The 19,468-nt window shown below is 39.1% G+C and overlaps 1 protein-coding gene across 3 annotated transcripts in view; it reads right to left on the bottom strand.

Annotated features, from left to right (window-relative positions):
• ZBTB20 (zinc finger and BTB domain containing 20) overlaps positions 1-19,468 on the bottom strand; it is a 467,807-nt gene that overhangs the window by 152,447 nt on the left and 295,892 nt on the right. For all 3 annotated transcript variants that reach the window (XM_007454825.1, XM_007454827.1, XM_007454826.1), the window contains one exon: positions 17,922-17,961. The gene's annotated coding sequence lies outside the window, so the exon portion shown is untranslated. The remainder of the gene's footprint in view (positions 1-17,921; positions 17,962-19,468) is intronic.

Below are 19,468 nucleotides of genomic sequence, written 5' to 3'. Positions count from 1 at the left end.
CCCCTGCATCGGCAGGCGGACTCTCAACCACTGCGGCACCAGGGAAGCCCTACCCACATTTTAAACCTTAAGATTCTTTGTAATTCTATTGAGTATTTTTAAAAATTTTATTTTATTGAAGTATAGTTGATTTACAATGTTGTGTTAATTTCTGCTGTACAGCAAAATGATTCAGTTACACACACACACACACACACACACACACACACACATATATATATATACACATTCTTTTTCATATTCTTTTCCATTATGGTTTATCACAGGATATTGAATATAGCACCCTGTGCTATACAGTAGGACCTTGCCGTTTATCCATTCTAAACATAATAGTTTGTATCTGCTAATCCCAAACTCTCAATCCATCCTTCCTCCCCCCTACCCACATTGAGTATTTTATTGCTTGGAAAGTTGAATATCAAGGATTAGAAATTCAGCACACTTCAAACTTCTAATCAAGTACTTTCCAAAATTAAGAAAAGTACCTGATCTTCTGGCTTAGTCTTTGAAATGCCAACAAAATTTATCCTTTCCCTTATTCATTCATAATTTATCTATTTATTCATTCTCCAAACATTTATTGACAGCCTACTATATGCCTTACAGTACATACCTGCAATATTTCTAGGCCAGTTACTTCACAGTTGCTTTAGAATTTATGGCAGTGCTGGCCAGATGGTTCTTGAAAGGGAGAATCTTCCAGAGTAAAACAACCTGTTCATAGTGCTTCCTATCTAGCAACTAAGAGCCCTGATAGCATCTCTTGTAACCTCTTATTATGGTTCTAGTATAAAACCATAAGTCTATTTTTATTTACTTTTCGTATTTAACCCTAATTTTAAACGTTGAGTGCAAACGTGAGACTTTAAGAATATTTGAAAATAACTTTCCCATAATAAGGTCTTCCTCACATCTTACATGATACCTAGAGAATATTTACACAAATTTTCCCATGTTACTGATATGCAGAAAACTGGCTTACCTACTTTATAGTGATTATGAAAATAAATGAGCTAAAGCATGTGAAGTTCTAAGAAGCAGAGTAAATAAACATTATTATACTAGAACCACCAGAGACAGTGTATCTGCTCCTCTCTTGATGAGGGCAGTATATGTACAGTAAGAAGACAGGTTCTAAATATTTATTACTAGACCTTTTTTAGGTGGGTGTGTCCTTCTATTGCAGTAGAAACCATTATATAAGTATAGAGCTGGAGCCCAATTCAATTACTTACATGGGTCTGCCAGAAAATGGTTAAGGCCAGGGACTTAGAAAAATGCAGAAGACTGACCATACACACAGGTGGAGGAGACATGAGTCTCTCTCCTCATCACGTAGGTCATAACTCAAGGTCATGGAGTTGCTACGTTTTAAGAGTAAAATATTTTGAGGCTTTTAAGAGAATTTTAAATGAATTAACTTTATTTTGGGAACTATGATTTGGGCATTATTAAAATATTACAATTGGATATTGTTTCATAAACATAATTATAGGCCACCTTTTCAAAAGATCTTAATGACTCAATTTTTTTATGGGTACAGTCAGTTGTCTGTTTAAAGTTATTACATCTTCCAAATCATGTTACTTTGCACAAATGACAAACTGGCATGTGCATATCAACACAGAGAAAGAAGGAACTGCTAAGGTCATGTAAGTAGGGACATGGCAGGCTTCAAGCACGGAGGCCAAAGGCGCCAGAAACATGGGCAAACAGCTTAAAATTGTCCCTTCTTTTGTTTGTGCATTGTTTCTATATGGAAAATTACATTTCTCTGAGAGTATATGAGTAAATATGCATCTGCTAGTATTTTGGCAACTCTAAGTTACCTAAATTAGTTTTGATCAACACTGTCGGATTTTTAAACCCACCAGCGTAATAAAAGCAAGTTTAAAAAAACACAAACAAATCCTACAGTACATTGTGTGCTCTGCTGTTCCAAGCCTCAGTTTCAAGACAAAAGGAGAGCGAGACTTTGTCATTTGCTAGCTGTTAATAATCAAGAGAAGATCTGCCAGACAAGCTCTTCGAGGGCTCTGTCTGTCTGGACCAGGTATATACTGCAATACACAAAGGGCTTTGCAGGGGGAGAAAAATGAGTGTTCATGGACAATGATGCAGCTTTCTTAATTAAGATTTTCATTACTGATACATACATTAAGTTCTGCAACTGCAAGAGCCAAAGCACTGTCATGTGCAGGTAGATGTCCCTGATTCCACCTTCAGGCAGTAAAGCTAAAACATATTAAATGTGCACCCAGCAAATGTTGTGGGAGCCAGGAGAGCTCCAGAAATATTTCTGTTGAATGCAGAGAGGCCCCATTAAAAGCAACTTTGTAATGCATCTAATAGGCAGGAGAGAAGCCCATACCAACAAACAGTGTGCGCATGCGTTCCTGTACTGGACTGCTTTGAGGGTCCAGCTACAGACAAAGGTAGCAGTAGCTGACCTAGAAATAATCTTTACAATCACATCAATAGCTCAGGTCTGAAAAGGACCTTTGATCTTTAAGTTTTTTTTAATGCCTATTGTTGAGAAAGGAAATAAATGACTGACTTGGGGTAGTTTTTGGAAGATGGTAAAGACTCCTGTCCACACCTGGCCTTGACTCTGTCCCTTTGGGTCACTCAGTCTGTTTTCCCTGGATCCTCAGGCTGGTCCACAAGTCAGTGTGATCTGCCAAGGGTGTACTGTTCCCATGAAATAAACTGACTGTGGTGTGGGGAAATCTTTCTTCTTAGATCAAGTTATTTTTTGCTAAGAGATGAGAGGAAAGTAAACCCCTGCACAATCCTAGAAATGGATGAATATCTAGAGTATGTGTTTTCGATTACATCTTAACTAAAGCCTAACTCGTTTTAGGGTTGCTGGCACTGTTAATGTGCACCCAGCTCTCCCTTGTTTTTCTGGCTTCTAATTGCATCCCTTCCTGTTTCAAAGTCTGTGTCCCTTTGTGGGGCTACCCAAAGAGCTCCTGTCTCCTCTCTAAAGAAAACCTCTATCTCTTGGTCATTACCAAAGAGGAAATGATTATTAGACACTGAACTTCATGAAAGATCATTGTTTCACAACAGTCAAAAATTATACATTAATTTCCTATTAGGTAAAAGCATTTATCTGGAATTTAAATGCAATCCCTCATTTTCTCAGAAAGAATAAACCAGAATCCAATATCAAAATCACTCAAAAGGATGTCTTTAAAGTGCTTTGGCTATAGTTCTTTGTTGTTTGAGGAAAAGGGGAAAATTCCCAATAATAGTGGCCAGTAAGATTTCTCTTGGATTCCTGCACCAAGATTCAGATCTCTGAAGCAGTTTTCTGGATGTTAGTGTACATTTCTGAAATTCTTTTCCTAGGTATATCGGAGAGTTGGAGTGGAGTGGTGAACACACAGCCTACTGTGAGGTGGCTGACCTCTGTACCAATTCTAGACGAGTGATGTTAATGACTGGTGATAATAAGATGATCAAGAAATTGACTCTTTATAAACAGAGATAGACAGATAGATATAGACACACTGTCAACAGATACTTCATGCATTTTGGGAAAACTAAACAGTATTAAGGTTCTTCCTAAGCTTCACTGCAAAGTGCTATTATAAAACTGGTAGAGTCATATAGGCTCAAACACATTCTAGAAAAAAAATCTACATTTTCTTACTCTCCTCTGCCACATTCTATGACTGTGGTGTCCCCTTTTGCACCTTCATGTTCATCCTTTTGCTGTTCATTGTGGTTATCATTGCTTTCACAGATTGTTTTTTGGATGTTTAAAAGAATATATATATGTATAACTGAGTCACTTTGCGGTACAGAAGAAAGTAACACAACATTGTAAATCAACTATACTTCAATAAAATTAAAAAAAGAAAAAACGGGTAGAGGAGTATGTGGAATCTATTGGTAAAGAACTAATGCAGTGGACACTATTTAAGTCCGATGATGATGGAGCAAAGCAGGGGGAAAAATCCCAGGAAACGATTCTAACTAGAGACTTCCTGTTACTTCTCTTATGTGTCCTTGACTAGCTTGTAAGGACCAAAAAGAAGGACATTGTCAGAGGATTTAAGAGTAATTTTTACTCAAATTCTGTCATGAGACACAGGCTTCTCTCACCCAAAATACAGGGTTAACTTTAAATTAGAGGTGATAATTATTTTCCATGTACTAAAAGCCTAGAAATTTCCAGGTAGGAACTAAAGGTGGAATCAGTTTTACCCTACCAAAGTGTGAGACGTAAGGTGGTCCATTTAAAATAATATGGAAATGATTCTCCGGAACAAGGTAGGTATGCCTGATTTGTCTTCAATAAGCTCACATTAGAAGAAATGAGAAATAACAGAGACCACAGAAAGAGTGCATAAAAGAAGAATCCAGTGAAAGAAAAAAACCCCTTAATTTTATCACTACAAAGACCTCCTGTGCAAGAGAGTAGAAAGACTCTTTGAATAAGTAGGCGGCATATGTACCATACATATATATAATGTAGACCCTATATACACACCTTTGCCCAACTTTAAATTGGCAACCATGTTTGGGGAAGAAAAGAAAAGGGTGAGAATGAACATGAGGGAGACTCAACATTAATTAATAACACTCAACATTAACCATCATTACTGGGTCCCTGTTTGGCCTCTGAGTATAAGCTATGTTATAGAGGGAGGGGTATAATATGTGACGTTTCCTAAGGGCATCATTAAGAAAGCCAGACATTCGGCACTCTGAGTTGGCAGCATGGCAGTGCGGCCTCTAACTGCTCCAGGGGCATCACTGAAACCTAGCTCGTAGTCACGTGCTCCCACCTTGGGCAGTTTCACTGCTCAGGTAGAGGAGTCATTTACTAGGCCTGGGTCCTACCATTTGCCTTAGCTTGTGGTTGGCTTAAAGGAGCTTCTGTACAACCTTGAACATGATTGCCTCTTTTCTGCTTCCTTTCTGGACACTACCTAAGGATTTAAGGCACTGCATACGACTTTCAGACATGGTTTTCTGTTAAAGAGGGAGAAAGGGTGCCCCGAAGCACGTGCCATCCCTTATCATCTGCAAATGAACTTTTTGTGCTGAAGGAATGCTCCAATTACCACTCAGAACAGCGCTGCACAACTCCTGCCCCTCTGAGAAGTTTGGGGTACACACTCCAGGAATCAGATGCTCCCTATCCCAAAACATAGGGAAGATGCTCTGTCAGTCTGCACTGTGAAGGGATGCTGTCAGTGTGGCATTTCTGCCTCTCTAGCGTCTTTCACTTTCCCTGAAGTTGCTGATAAATATTCCATTTCATTAAGTATGTAGTAATACACATGGGAGTCAGAAAGAGAGAGAGAGAGAGAGAGAGAGAGAGAGAGGGAAAGGTGGAGGACACTGATGACATGGCCTCTAGCACTTTATTTATGAGAACATCCAGAAATCTCTATCTACATCTGGTAGAAGAATAGTGTCAATTCTGCCCTGGAGACATGGATCAAGCAATGTTGCCAGTGTGTATTTTTCCCCTTCCCAATAATTGACTGATTCTGGAGTCTGATGGCAGAGCTCAGATGATCATTTTCACATTCATGTGAGTGAACAATTAGCCTGCCGCTTTGGGGGATGGTGATGTCAAATAAACATGAATGTATATAACCAAGGGAAGTACTATCAGTCCCTCACCCAGGAACTCTGCGGGTCCCCTGAGTAGTGCTTTTCTCCCCACAGCTTTCGCTGGGAGGGTGGTGAGGGTGTGGGCTGCGTGCAGAGCACAGGAAACAGTGCTGGGGGTGACCTCACAGGGCCTGAGGAGCACTGCCTTTGAGCAGAGGATGAGACTAAACAACTAAACACTTGTGAGGCTGCTCATTTGCCCTTCCCAAGTTTTTACTGTATTATTCACCTTTTCATTGTTGACTTACACCTACTCTTAAAATATTAGGGATACACAGCAGAAACTAACGCACCACTGTAAATCAATTATACTCTAATAAAGATGTTAAAAAAAAAAAACAGAAAAATCAGTGAAAAATTCAGCCAAAAAAAAATATTAGACATATGTCACAATATTTTCCCCAGTTTTTTTAAAAATACTTTCTACCATAGTGATTTTTATTTTCATGTAAGAAAATCTAATAAATTTTTCTTTAAGTTTTCAGACTTGATTGTATGCTTGGAAAAAGCATCTCATACCCTCAATACGAAACTCTTCACTTATATGGCAAAAAGTTCAATTGACAATTACAGAATTAGTGAAGATGCAGAGAAATGGGCAGCCTCTTTGCTGGCGGGGGTATACATTGATACAGTTTTGTTGCAGGACAGTTTAGCAGTAGATAAACTTTACTTTGGCAGTTCCACTACTAGAAATTTATCCTAAGGAAATAATCAGGCAAGTGAATTTAAAAAACAAATGCACACATGTATAGAGATGATTACTGTAGCATTGTTTGGTTAGAAAAAATTTCCAAATATCCTAAATGTCCATCAATAAGTGACTAATTCAATAAATTACCCTCCACTGGAGTACAATGTGGCTGTCAAAAAGATAATGTAGATCTATATTTATTAACATGGAAAATGCTTATTACAATGTTGAATAAAAAAACAAGATTACAAAACAGCCAGTAGATTTTCCTTTCATTTTGAAAAGAGAAAGACAAAGAGAAAGAAAAAGAGACAGATAAATAGATATGTTTGGAAATATATTCCCCAAAGTGTTACCAGTGGTTATCTCTGAGCAGTGAGATCTTTGAATGGATTTTTTTTTTCCTTTTATATCATCATTGTAACAAATGCAAGCCAAACTAAATGTATACTTTAGAAGTAAAAATTAGAATTTTAACCTTAGGGGAAAAAAGCTTAAATGCTGCAACAACTACTTAAAAATTGAAATATGAGTTTCATAGTCTTAGCAGTTAGTTACTCTCTTAATAGGGTGACCATTCTCTTGAATGGGTGGCATCACTGCCTGCCTCAAGTTTCCTCCAAGTTTGACAATTCAGGTGACACATTATAGTTCTCACCTTAAAAGACTTTAAAGTTTAAAAGCTCAAATACTGGAAATAACCCAAATATCTATACCTAGAGCATCGTTAGGAAAATTCTGGGGATTTTATATGATAGAAAATTATTCAGACATTATGGTGGCATTTACAAAAAGTATGTAATTACACTGAGAAGCACTTGTTAGTAAAAAAAATAGGATATAACCCTATACATACAGTGTATGCTCAACTATGTTAAAATTCAGAGAAAAGACTAGAAGGTGATCTAAAAAATTGTTAATAATAGCTTTTTTCTGCTTAGTGGGATTGTGGATGTTTTCTCTATACTCTCTACCTTCTTAATATTTTACAATAAGTGTGAATTATAGAATCATGAAAGAAGTAAATATTAAAAAAATACAGCTGCTTTGCTCAGCAGCTGCCAAATTTTACCCCAGATGTATCTGCAATTTAGTTTTGAGTCAAATGGTCCTAATGTCATTTCCTAAAGGGAATCTAGCAGAATGGAATGTGTTCAAATAAAGGAAAGCTGTCATTACCACCACCTCTTTGTGAGCCACCACTTTATAATGCTTAGAATAAATCTGAGTGAGGAATCCTACTGCTACTGGAATTAGGAATGTCCATATTCTTCAGGTCTTCTTCATATCTTGTCTTACATTACCAGAAGCTGGAATTTAGTTAGTCTGTAGCACTCTGGAATGTCTCCAGGTTTGGAAGCTGTTTTGGAAGCTGATGGTGTAGGCCACCATTAGGAATGGAGGCTCATCTACTCATTTCAAGTGGGAGTTCCCTTGAATGACAAGGGTGAGCTGCTATATAAGGTCTTCTATAGATAATTAGCTTTCTTTTTCTTATTTTTTCTTCTCTGTCATCTACCCACTCTTTTTCTCTCCATCCCTCTTTCAAATAAATTGCCTTTCTGTATAGTTAGAGGGAAGCTTTTAAAATTTAGAGAAAATTCACACGGTACCAATACCACACTTCAAGTGGATGATCTAATTGTTCCTAAATGACCGTATTTTAGCAAAATGATGATGGGAGAAATCAGAATTGTCACTCATATTTGTATGATGCATATTAGAGGCTTGGCAATAAGGCAGACAGTAGATATTTTGTGAGAAAGCAAGAAAATAATTGGGTAATGCCAGGATGGGAGGAAGGAATGGGCAGAAGAAAGAAAAGTAATGACATGGGTTTCTGTGTCTTTTGGTAAAGGTTATCTAATCACCTGTTCCTGGCCTTTTGGACCAGATGGCAGTCTTTAAACTTCACTAGACTCTTTTTTGTATACCAAACACAGTGCCTGGTGCAATGTAGGTACTCACCAGATGCTTAGAGAACTGAACAGAGCCCTTTCACTGCCTTTTCATTCTGGCCGCTAATAGAACCAAAACGAAGCTAAAAACTCTAATATCTTTTCATGTACGTTAGGTAAAGCTCCATCCTAATTTGAACTCAAGTGCACGTCTCCTCTGAGCTTCCACCTTCATCACTGAACTCCTTCATCACTGAACTGCTGGAGAAAATCACACAAGACAGACAGGTACCACATTAACCCACCGGGCTCACCTAGACCTTCCACAATGCCAAGGAGAATACCGCTGTTTTTCTGGCTAACCTACTGCCCATTTGTCCCAAGAACTACTTTAAACCTCGACTTTCCTCAAATCTCCTCCCCACTTATTCTTAGCAGGACCTTGCTCCCTAGGAGCCATCACTTGGGAAACCTCTCAACTTCTCAGTACCAAACGTAACACGTGGCTTGCATCTATCCCTACCGTTCCTTCTTTTTTCTTTTAACTATAGAAGAGATGTCCCTACTTCTCTCCTTCCACTTGTGCTCAGGATTCCATGTCTCTGTCCTTATCAGGAATCTTCCACCACCAATCATCCCATCCTCTTGTCTCTCCTATACACTGAATCTCTCCTCTCTACTGTATTCTCCTAAGCATATAAAGATGCCAGTATCTCCATTTTTCCCCCCAAATTTTTGACCTCACTCCCCCATTCCAAAGATATTATACTAGCTCATTTTCTTTTCCTTTACAGTAAAACTTCTAAGACTGATACACATTTGCTGTCTTTGTTTCTTCACTTCTTATGCTTTCCTCACCCTATGATGAATAAATTACTGCTTCTACCTCTTCAACAAGCCACCTTTTGCTAAGGTCAACAATAATTCCAGATTAATATATTAAGTGATATATTTTTCAGTCCTTAACTCACTTGACTTCTCAGTGGTTGCTACTGACCACTCTCTTTGAAACACTTTCTTCTCTTGGCTTCTGTGCCAATGTTTTCTTATTTTCCTACTACCTCTTAGCCGTTCCTTCTGAGGATATTCACATCCTCATTTTTCTCTACCAGCTGATTAAATATTAAGAGTTCTTCAAGTCCCACTTGGGGCCTTCTTCTCAATCTAACCTTGCCCCTAGGCAATTATCATTCATGCCAACAGCTTCATTCGCCTTTGCTTTACTTCTGAATTCCAGTTGTATATATTCCTCTGCCTACTCAATATGATCACTTATCTCTATCAAAAGCATCTGGCACTGGACATTTTAAAAACAGATCTTATGATCTTTTCTCCACCCCAGTTCTCCTCTGGTGTTTCATATAACCCTGAGTTGCACCATCCTCCATATTGTTTTACAAGCATAAAACCAGTAGTCATAGTTGCCACTTCTTTCTCCTTCATCTCCCACATCCAATCCATAAGAAAATCCTGTATATTTTGCTTCTGAATTATCTCTTGATTCCATTTATTATTCTTCTATTCCCTTTGTCACTACCCTAGTCTATCTCTTGTCTGTTCTATTACAGCAGCCTCCTTACTTTTGCTCCTTCTAGACCATTTACCATAATGAAACTAGCTTGATCTTTTTCTTTAACTTTTAATCTCAAAATTATGGTAGTTTATCATGCAATTGTAAGAGATAATAAAGAAAGATCTGGTATACCCTCTACCCCTCTATTATTGATATATTGGCCCAATATAATATCTTGTTTAACTATGGTACAATATCACAGTCAGGCAATTGACATTGGTACAATCCATCCACCTTATTCAGATTTCACTCATTTTGCATGCACTCATGTATGTGTGTGTATGTAGTTTTATGCTACTGTATCCTTATGTATAGATTTGCATGGTCACCACCACAGTCCAAATACAGTTACATAATAAGAATATTCTGGCCTACACTTTTACAGCCACAGTCAGCTCCATCTCTCCCCCACTCCCTAATCTCTGATAACCACTAATCTGTTCTCCATCTTTATAATTTTCTCATTTCAAGAATCCTATATAAATGAAATTGGCTTTTTCACTCAGTGTAACACCTTTGCTATTAATCCAAGTTGTTGTACATACCAAGAGTTCATTACTTTTGAGTGCTGAACAGTTCCATGGTATGGCTGTACTACAGTTTAACCATTCACTCATTGAAGGACATCTGGGTTGTTTCCAGTTTTGGGCTATTATGAATAAAGCTGCCATAAATTTTGATTTTTGTGTGGATATGTTTCTGCTTGTTTGGGATAAATGTACAAGACTAGCATGATCTTTTTAGAATAAAAAGTTGATCATGCCACTTTCATTCTTAAATTTGCTTTCCTATTGCCCTGAGGCAAGTCCTTAATATGGCTGACAAAGATCCTGATATTATCAGGCCCTGTATTATCTCTTCAGCCTCAACCTGGCTGCTTTTCACCTCATTCTCTCTATTCTGCTACATTCAGGGTCTTCATTCATGCTGTTCCCTCAGCCTGGAAACCTCTTCCACCACCTAATCTCACTTCTTATTTTTCATCTTCAGATGTCAGCTCAATGTCACTTCCTCAGGGAAGCTTGTACTGTACTTCCAGACTCACTTATTAAATATTCCCCTCCTATATTTACTATTATTATTATTAAGTATTCCCCTCCTATATTTGTTCTTAGAAAACCTGGCATTTTAATGTCATAACAGAAAGCCCAGTTTGCAGTTATAAGTTCTTTCATGTGACAGTTTGGTTAATATCCATCTTTCATCCCCCAAATTATAAACTCCAGTAGGGCAGAGACCATGTCTGTTTTGCTCATTATTATACTTTCAGCACTTAGTAGACATTTACTTTGTGTTTAATGAAATTCAGCCAAGACTTTTAAGACAGATAGTCTTGGATTCAAGTTCTATCTCTATCACTTCCCAGGCATTCTTGGAAAAATTACTCAAACATACAAAATCTCCATTTTATCTTCAAAATTAGGATTATAACATTACCTATTTAATAAGAGTAGTTTAAAAGGTTAAATCATATAACCATTAATAGTATTTTGTCCAGTACCTAAAGAAAGGCAAGCACTCAACAAATGCTATTTCTTATTGTTATTACTAGTTTAACAAAAGATAAGGGTTTTTGTATTTTTTTTCCCAACTAGGTTTTAGTCGATTATCTTCATTTCTTGCTTGTTCCTGGGATTCTGATTCTGGTGAATTTGAGAGTCTGAAAAGGATCCCTTAGTTTAGGTCTCCAATAATTCTATGACTACTGGTTTCAACCTCAGGTATGTCCCCTTAGGCAGATGAGAGCCTTATTTGGCCTCTTGGCTCTGGTTCACATTTTCATCTTACTCAATATTTCCTCTTCTTGTTTTCCAGCCTGTGGATCTTAGGGTTTATAGGAATGCCTCTTCCCCACTCCCAGTTTCCATAGGGAAGTTTTCTAAACATATCTTGCCTCTGGCCTCATTCCTTATACTTCTCCATGGAGGAAAGTCATCATGTTGGTAAGACAGTCCTTGGTCCATGTTTCTCAGTTAGGTGGAACTGATCTATCAAAGTTTATAAGTACGGGAATTTAGACTTTCTCCTTCCTTGACTACTTAGACTAGTGGGAGTTAGTGACCTGGAAAAGTGTTGTTCTTATGCAGACCCAAATTTTCCCCTGGGAGGAAGGGAGTCAGTGAGCTCTTTTTACCTCTCATACTAAGTTACATCTGTCCACCCAGACTCTGGCAAAAATTTTGGTTCCTCAGCCATTAGTTCTTTTGTCTTATTTTCCAATGGGTTTAGAATTTGAGTGGGGAAAAACAGTGCTATTTATTGTACCCCTTCAAAGATTCCCACACTTAGGTTTATGCTTTTGCTTGGAATACCATTCCTTTATTCTTCATCTTGTTTACATTCTAGCCATTTTTCAAGACCCAGCTAAATCGCATTTTACATGAAGTTTTCCAGCCCTCAAGGCTCTCTTTCACGAATGAAATCCTATAGTACTTATTGGAATGTTTCATTCCTTTTGGAATTGTTATTTATTATTTGCTACGCATATGAACACTCAATAGTACGACTTCTTTTCCTAACTCAGTTTTAAGTTTCTTAAGAGCAAGTGAGGGCAATGTCCTAGTTTATGTTTTAACTTTCCACTAAATATGATTCTTTGTATATAATAAGTACTTATAGCTTATGGGATGATTGTGTTTAAGGCTGGCCTACTAACCAGGCTTTGATTTGAAGGCCCAAGTTACAACTGATATGGCTTAGTGGCTGGATGGTTCCTGAAGGGTTAGGGTTAGGGTTAGGGTTAGTGGTGGCAGTGGCCTAAGAAAGAAAGGTTAATATGAGTGTGTCCCTGAGATGTGTATCAGTGTGTTTTCCTTTTAGTAATATACTCCCCCCGCACTTCCTTTATGAAAAGCATATGGAAAGCATGGCCTAATAGGTAGAAAGGCTAAGAGAAGTGCAAACAGAGGGAGGTAATGCTCCTGGCTGTGGTAGGCTGGTCTGCAGAAGTGTTTTGATTCTCTGAATTAGTCAAAAGATTGAAAAAAATAGCCACTACTACTACAGGACAAAAAAATGAGGAGGAAGGGTCCTGAAAATGGTATCTGAGCAATGAAAGACAGTGAATATTTTAAAGATCACTGAATTTAATTTATTCAACCTAAATGCATAAAAGTACAGGTGGGGACATTATTTATGCAGGTATATGCAAATCACTTTATAAAATAGGCAAAGCCCTTCTGCTTTTTATAAGTTGCCAAGGTGGTTCCTGATATTTTAAAAGCTCTGCACCTTTAATGTAATTTCCTAAGAGTTGGAATCCCTATGTCGGAATCATAGTCATTGTCAGAGCAAGTTTATTTTTTTTCTCTCCTCTGGGACATTGACAAGGCTCTCATAACCATCACAAAAAGAGTGGTTTCCACAGCGATGTGACTGGAAAAAATCACTTGGAAATCACAGAGGAGCAAGTCACAATGTTCAAAGCAGAGAACATAGGCTTTGAAAACATGAACCCATCTGACCTCTTGAATTTAGAACAGTGAATTCCTGAGCTCTGAAACATGGGGCCCGGCTGTGCATGCCATATTGGTGCTATAAGACTGGCAGTAGGTTGGCTGTGGCATGGTCTATTTCAAACTCCTTCACAGTGCCCAGTGTTGCATGTTCCCAGATGACATTTGGTTGGCAGAAGCCGGGCCTCCAAAGCTGGCAGTCTGGAATGCAGCCCACTGTGCTTTGACAAACACATAATTGACCATCTGATCACCAGCCTACGTTCTGCACTCAGGTCACTGAAGGGACCTGGGCTTTCAATAGGTCTCTACTCCTTATCTTGTTCATCTCCTCAAACCTTTCTCCAGAAAGTAGTACAGAGAAGACTTAAACACACCCACAGACATCCTCTCATTTGCAAAAAAGAACATGGTACATGCAACATAAGCTGTTGAAAATTTCCTTTAAATTGTCCTGGCAGCCCAAAGTGAACAAGAGAAAAGCACACTTATGGTGAACTCTAATTCAGAAAGAAGGAACAAATACACTGCATTGTTTCAATACCCGGCTGTGCATAAGTTGCAATTCAGCTCAATGGCTTGGAACTTCTCCTCAGAAAAGGGCAGCAGTGGGAAAATGATAGGAAACTGGGGCAATGATTGACTTTAGGGGGATATTATTAAGAAATGGTTTCATTTTCAGGTGAAAGAAGAGAAAAGCGGGACACTGGCAATGTTCTCTCCTTTTCTGCCTGCCACTCCCCCAAGGCCACTATGGGAGAGAGACACACACATCTCTGGAGAGCGGTAGGTCAGACTCAAGTTGAGGTCTCTGGTGAAGGTTCCATAAAGGTCTATTTTGGCCTGAAATTTGGCCCCAAAGAACATATCAGCCTTTCTCCTAGAAGGCAAGGATTATGCACGGGGCCAAGCCAGGCTGGCACTAGGCAAACGTCAGTGTCTATGTCAGCACTACCGAATCGCCCCTCCCCTCCACTCCCAGCCCCACTGCACAGTTCAGGCCCTTGGTTTTCATCTATGATCTGGTCTCCCTTTTCTCAGTCACCAGAATGCTCTTCTCCTAAAACATAAATCTACTTAAAATCCTTCAGAGCGTCCCCAAGCCTGCTGCTTCCAGTCCAAACTTCTTTGCTCTGCATACAAGGCCCTCGTGATCTGCCTCCTGCCCACTTTCCAGCCTCATCTCCTTTGAAAGGATCCCCTTTCAATCACCAAGCTCTAGCCAGGAACTCGGGATGAGGCTGCTGCGCAGATACCTTCTGACTTTCCTCTGGCTTTTTTTCTGATTATGATCCCCTTTTGCTTTCCCCTCCTCCCATCCACCTGGTAAACTACAATTCACTCTTTAGACTTTCAGGCCCAGCTTGGCCACCTCCTACACACAGGCGGGTGCTCCTTTCTTGTTCCCCTCGCTACATCTTGTATATACGTCCATTCCAGTGCCTATCACATGGCATGGCCTTTATTTACTATATATCTCCCCTACTGGACTGTGAGATTTTTAACAATGGGGAGCATTTCTTATTTATATAGCAGTTTTAGGAACTGAGCATAGTGACCAGCTTTCCATAAGTGTTTGTTGACTGAAAACTGAATGAAGAGCTGTGCATGATAATCAATCAAAACCTAAGCCAAGCAGTAGTATTAGCTTCTAGAAGCAGGGTAGGGGCCTACTAGCAATCTAATGAAGGCAGAAGACCCCAGCAGTAAGGCACTTTAGATGGTTATCACAGGGTGAAAGGAAGAGTGAGGGATAGAGGGTGTGATGGAGGAATGTCTTATTAACAGAGAATGTAGGCAGTTAATTTTCAGCCTTTTCAACATTTAGTTTTCAATATGGAAAGGTGTTGTTCTGAGAATGAACCTTAGTACGAACTGTAGAGAGGTCTACCTTTAAAGAACCTAGTTTCTCAAATAGGGAGAGTCTGTGCTATCTGCTTCAAGGCAGCATGGCAGGTTATAGAGGGCTCCTCTTTGCTCTGCTAAAGATTAATGGGATGAAACACTTTTGGGGGAACATCTGGAAGCTATACAGCTCCTATTGAAATCTGTGTCAAATCCAGACTGGGACTTTGGACTAAATGCAGTGCCGAGGAGAAAAAAGTTGAACAGGCAGAATGCTGCACCTGTCTGGAGGAGGCCATTAAAGAGGCACTAGGAACTAGAAGCACTGGGGAGAGTAATGTTTTGATCTGTCCCCAAGGAACTTTTCTTCTCCCTTTGATGGGCACCTGGGGCACCACCTCTGGAGCCATCATCTGTGTCTGTGGGGCACTTGAGGACAGCAGGACTGTCATAGGCCCTGTCACCTTTGAAATAAAGGCAGTCTCAGGATTTGGAACAATCTAAGCAAGCATGAAGCCTAGCCTGGGGGGTGGGAAAAGGTTAGTGGATATGTGGATGGGCTATTAGCCCATTCAGGTCATTTGCTCAGCCTCCTCTCTGGTTAAAAACTTGGATCTCTCTAGAAGCTGTGAGATTGATGGTTGATATAGCATAGAATCAGCTTCACATTTTCCTATGAGCCAGAGACAGCCTTTCAATTACGTTTTTTATCTCAAAGGTCTCCCATCGATTTCTAATCTGTGACCCAGGTCTCCAGGCTGCTGCACTGCTTATGTCTGAGGCTTGCCCTCCAGTGCTGACGTCATAATAGCTGAGCCGTGCGGGCAGAAGTGCACGGTGCTGATTCATCCCCGGTGATGTGAGGATTAATGCCTTGTCTAACACAGAGCTATTATGTGAACTGTTTTTACACAAAAGAACTGCAACAAAAATGATTTGCCAGTCAGAGGACTAGAAATATGCAGTGCTAGGTAACTGGAGTCGGGATGCAGAGACGTAAAGTGGTAACCACATGCATGCATGCTGACACCCTCCGAATCACTGACAGACCCACTCTATCAACACCAAGAATGAGGAATAACAAGACTTGTCAGGGGCAGAGAGGACCCACCCCTGCTGTATAAATGCATTACACACAGCACCAGTCTCTGGGGAGTTTAATCAATCTCCTTTCTCTGTCAAATAAATGTCACTTTAGACTTTAGCCTTAGCATCCTTTGGAAGATTCTGCTCCCCTACATATATTTGCAACTAGCTTCCAGGAATGTGAGTGGAAGCCTCACGCAAGCAAAAGAGCCTTGGGAACCTCCTTTCTGTGCAAATGATTGCAACACAAGAAATACCTCAGAGTGTGAAGGAGTCAGTGAAGATAGTATGCTGTGAATAAGGGACAGCGTTCACCAGAGAGTGAGAAGCAGCTGGAAGGATGCTGATAATATTTATCACGTGAGGTAACTGCCACTACCTGTAGCATCTCTTGGGTGGTGTCTCAGGTAGTGACTTTGATTATTTGGGTTCGTGGCCCCAGAATCTCTTTCAAGCAGCTCAAGGTGAAATTTATCCAAACCAACTCAGTGCAGCCTGATTTGGGCTTTAAATTATAAATGTTCTCTCTTTTCATCTGAAATCAAGTTGTTGTTGTTGTTTTTTTCTCCCCAAATGACTTTCCATCTTTTCTAAAAAAAGAATGGTACCTTGTATAAACCTCCTGGCACATGATTTCTCTCTCTCTCTCTCTCTCTCTTTTTTTTTTTCTGTACTTTACTGTTTCACACACAATTTTAGCCTAAATAACTAAAGTTTTGTACTTCAGTCTTGTACCTCCTGTAAAAGGATACTAGAAATTTTGTCCAAAAAATGAAAGCTCTGATCTAGAAGTTGAAATTAAAAACTATTGGGCCAGGGATGGGTGTATAACTGAAGAATAAACAATTGCCCATTGATTGACAGTGGAGCAAAAGCCCAACTGTGGCTGGTATCTGACTGAAGAATGCAAGCTGTAGTTTAGAAGAGCAGTGACTTTTGCAAACAGCAGCCGTGGCTGAGTCAAAGGAAGTCTTCATATAAGTCCAGTGGCTTGGGATGCTGGTCTTTTCAGCCCCCTCATGATGGCAACTACTACTACCACCGACAGCGTTGACTCCAAACACAAAAGAAGCTAATACACACTGAAGAAGCACTGGAAACCACAACAATGTCAACTGGAGAACATGCCAATAAAGGAACATATGTATATGTATAACTGATTCACTCTGTTATAAAGCAGAAACTAACACACCATTGTAAAGCAATTATACCAATAAAGATGTAAATAATAATAATAATAGTAAGATGGCAGGAGAAAGATTGAATGTGTCATTAACACAGTAAATAACGTGCATGGATAAAATTATTCTCCGTGCTCTGTCTTACATTTGAGAAGAAAAGAACAGATTAAGTGAAAGAGAAAAAAAATCAAAGGAAGTCATCATATAAGTCCAGTGGCTTGGGATGCTGGTCTTTTCAGCCCCCTCATGATGGCAACTACTACTACCACCGACAGCGTTGACTCCAAACACAAAAGAAGCTAATACACACTGAAGAAGCACTGGAAACCACAACAATGTCAACTGGAGAACATGCCAATAAAGGAACATATGTATATGTATAACTGATTCACTCTGTTATAAAGCAGAAACTAACACACCATTGTAAAGCAATTATACCCCAATAAAGATGTTAAAAAAATAAAATAAAATAAAAATTAAAAAAAAAAAAGACCCAAATTTCCCAAATCTGGTGCTTTTTTGAAAAGGAAAAAAACCACTTTTACTTACATAAAGAGAAGGGGCAGGCCACAGAATAACGGTCAAGGAACTGAAAATCAAAGACAAAACAAGGAATTAAAAATAAACCCAATGATACTGTGGAGAGAAGGAAAGCAAATCTAAGTTTAGACAGGACTAATTGCTCCTAAATCATGAGCAGTAAGAGCCCATTTTGTCACATAGAGCCCAAGAAAGAGGAGATTCAGCCTCGTAAAATTTCCAAAGGTGTGACCTGCTGCTATCTGACCAATAGAGAAGGAGTGCCAACCTCTTTCTCTGTAAGCTTCATTCTGATCGAAATCATATGAGCATTACCTAGAGCTGTGCTGTTCAATACAGTAGCCACTAGCCACATCTACCTATTTAAATTTTAAATATTTAAAATTTTAGTTCCTCAGTCTACTAGTCACATTCCCAGTGCTCCACAGCCACCTGTGGCTAGTGGCTGCCTTACAGATAGAACGTTTCTAACGCTGCATAAATATCTATTGGGCAGTACTGATGAGAATAGATAAAAGCTTTACTATGTAGTGCATGACAGATCTTAGCTAATTTTGACGAAGATGAGTGAAACTGATAAACTTTGCTTCTTTTAAGGGTAGATTTAGTATGTTTAATGCCCAGAAGATATTCTGGGCAAATTCAAAGCCTCCATGTATTGTCGATTGTTAGCTGAGGACTGCTACTGCCTTGTCTACCCTGTCTCACCAGCCTGAGTGTCCCCTCTGACAAAATGATTTTAAACGAAAGCATTTGTCCCCCAAAATGCATTTCTAATAATGAAAACTTCAGGTTTGGGGGGAGTTGACCTTAACAGTTTCTCATTCTATATTTCAAGTCTGATAATTCTCCTTTGTAATCTTCAACACACAAGCCAAATAAGGGATTATGGGACTGGCCTGTTTGCCACTGTTTTGATAGCTTTTCTTACAGAAGAATAAAACTGAAGTAACAGAAGATCCAAGAGAAATTAATAAACTAAACAAGGATGCTGAGAAGACAAAGCAGGTCTCCCTACCCGACCCGACTCAAATATGTCAAGGACTTAACATACACTGATTGAATTCTTGTCTCTCTGACACCATGATTTTAGCCACTTCACATATGGCCTTCAGAAATATGAAAAACAAACTGTATTAATAGAGATCAAGTACAAGGACCTGACTAAAGCATAGAATAAGGCTAAAGTAGAAAACTGGCAATTAGAGACTTCACTTCTCAGCAAGTTTTCTGGGAAAATGCACCATCATAGAGGTTCCTCCAAAGAGAAAGTTTTTCCTTTTATGGACAAGGTGAAACCCTGTTCCATGAACATGCAGGAGTGAAGTATGGTGTTCCCCTCTTTGGACAAGAAGAGTTAAGATGAAAATCTGCAGCCTGGACCATAATGTATGCCAACACAAGAGAGGTTGGTGGTCTCCAATGTTTTTAAATTGTTTCACAAAATTGATGAGCTTAATGAAAATTTTAAGCAAGATAATTAACTTATGTATGATTCATTGAAAGTACACACAAACTTGAAATTATATATATATATATATATATATATATATATA

The sequence above is a fragment of the Lipotes vexillifer genome, unplaced genomic scaffold (assembly GCF_000442215.2).
Source record: "Lipotes vexillifer unplaced genomic scaffold, Lipotes_vexillifer_v1.1 scaffold1674, whole genome shotgun sequence".
Classification (NCBI taxonomy): Eukaryota; Metazoa; Chordata; class Mammalia; order Artiodactyla; family Lipotidae; genus Lipotes; species Lipotes vexillifer.
The sequence above is the reverse complement of the archived record's forward strand: the minus strand, read 5'-3'. Positions and strand labels throughout refer to the sequence as shown.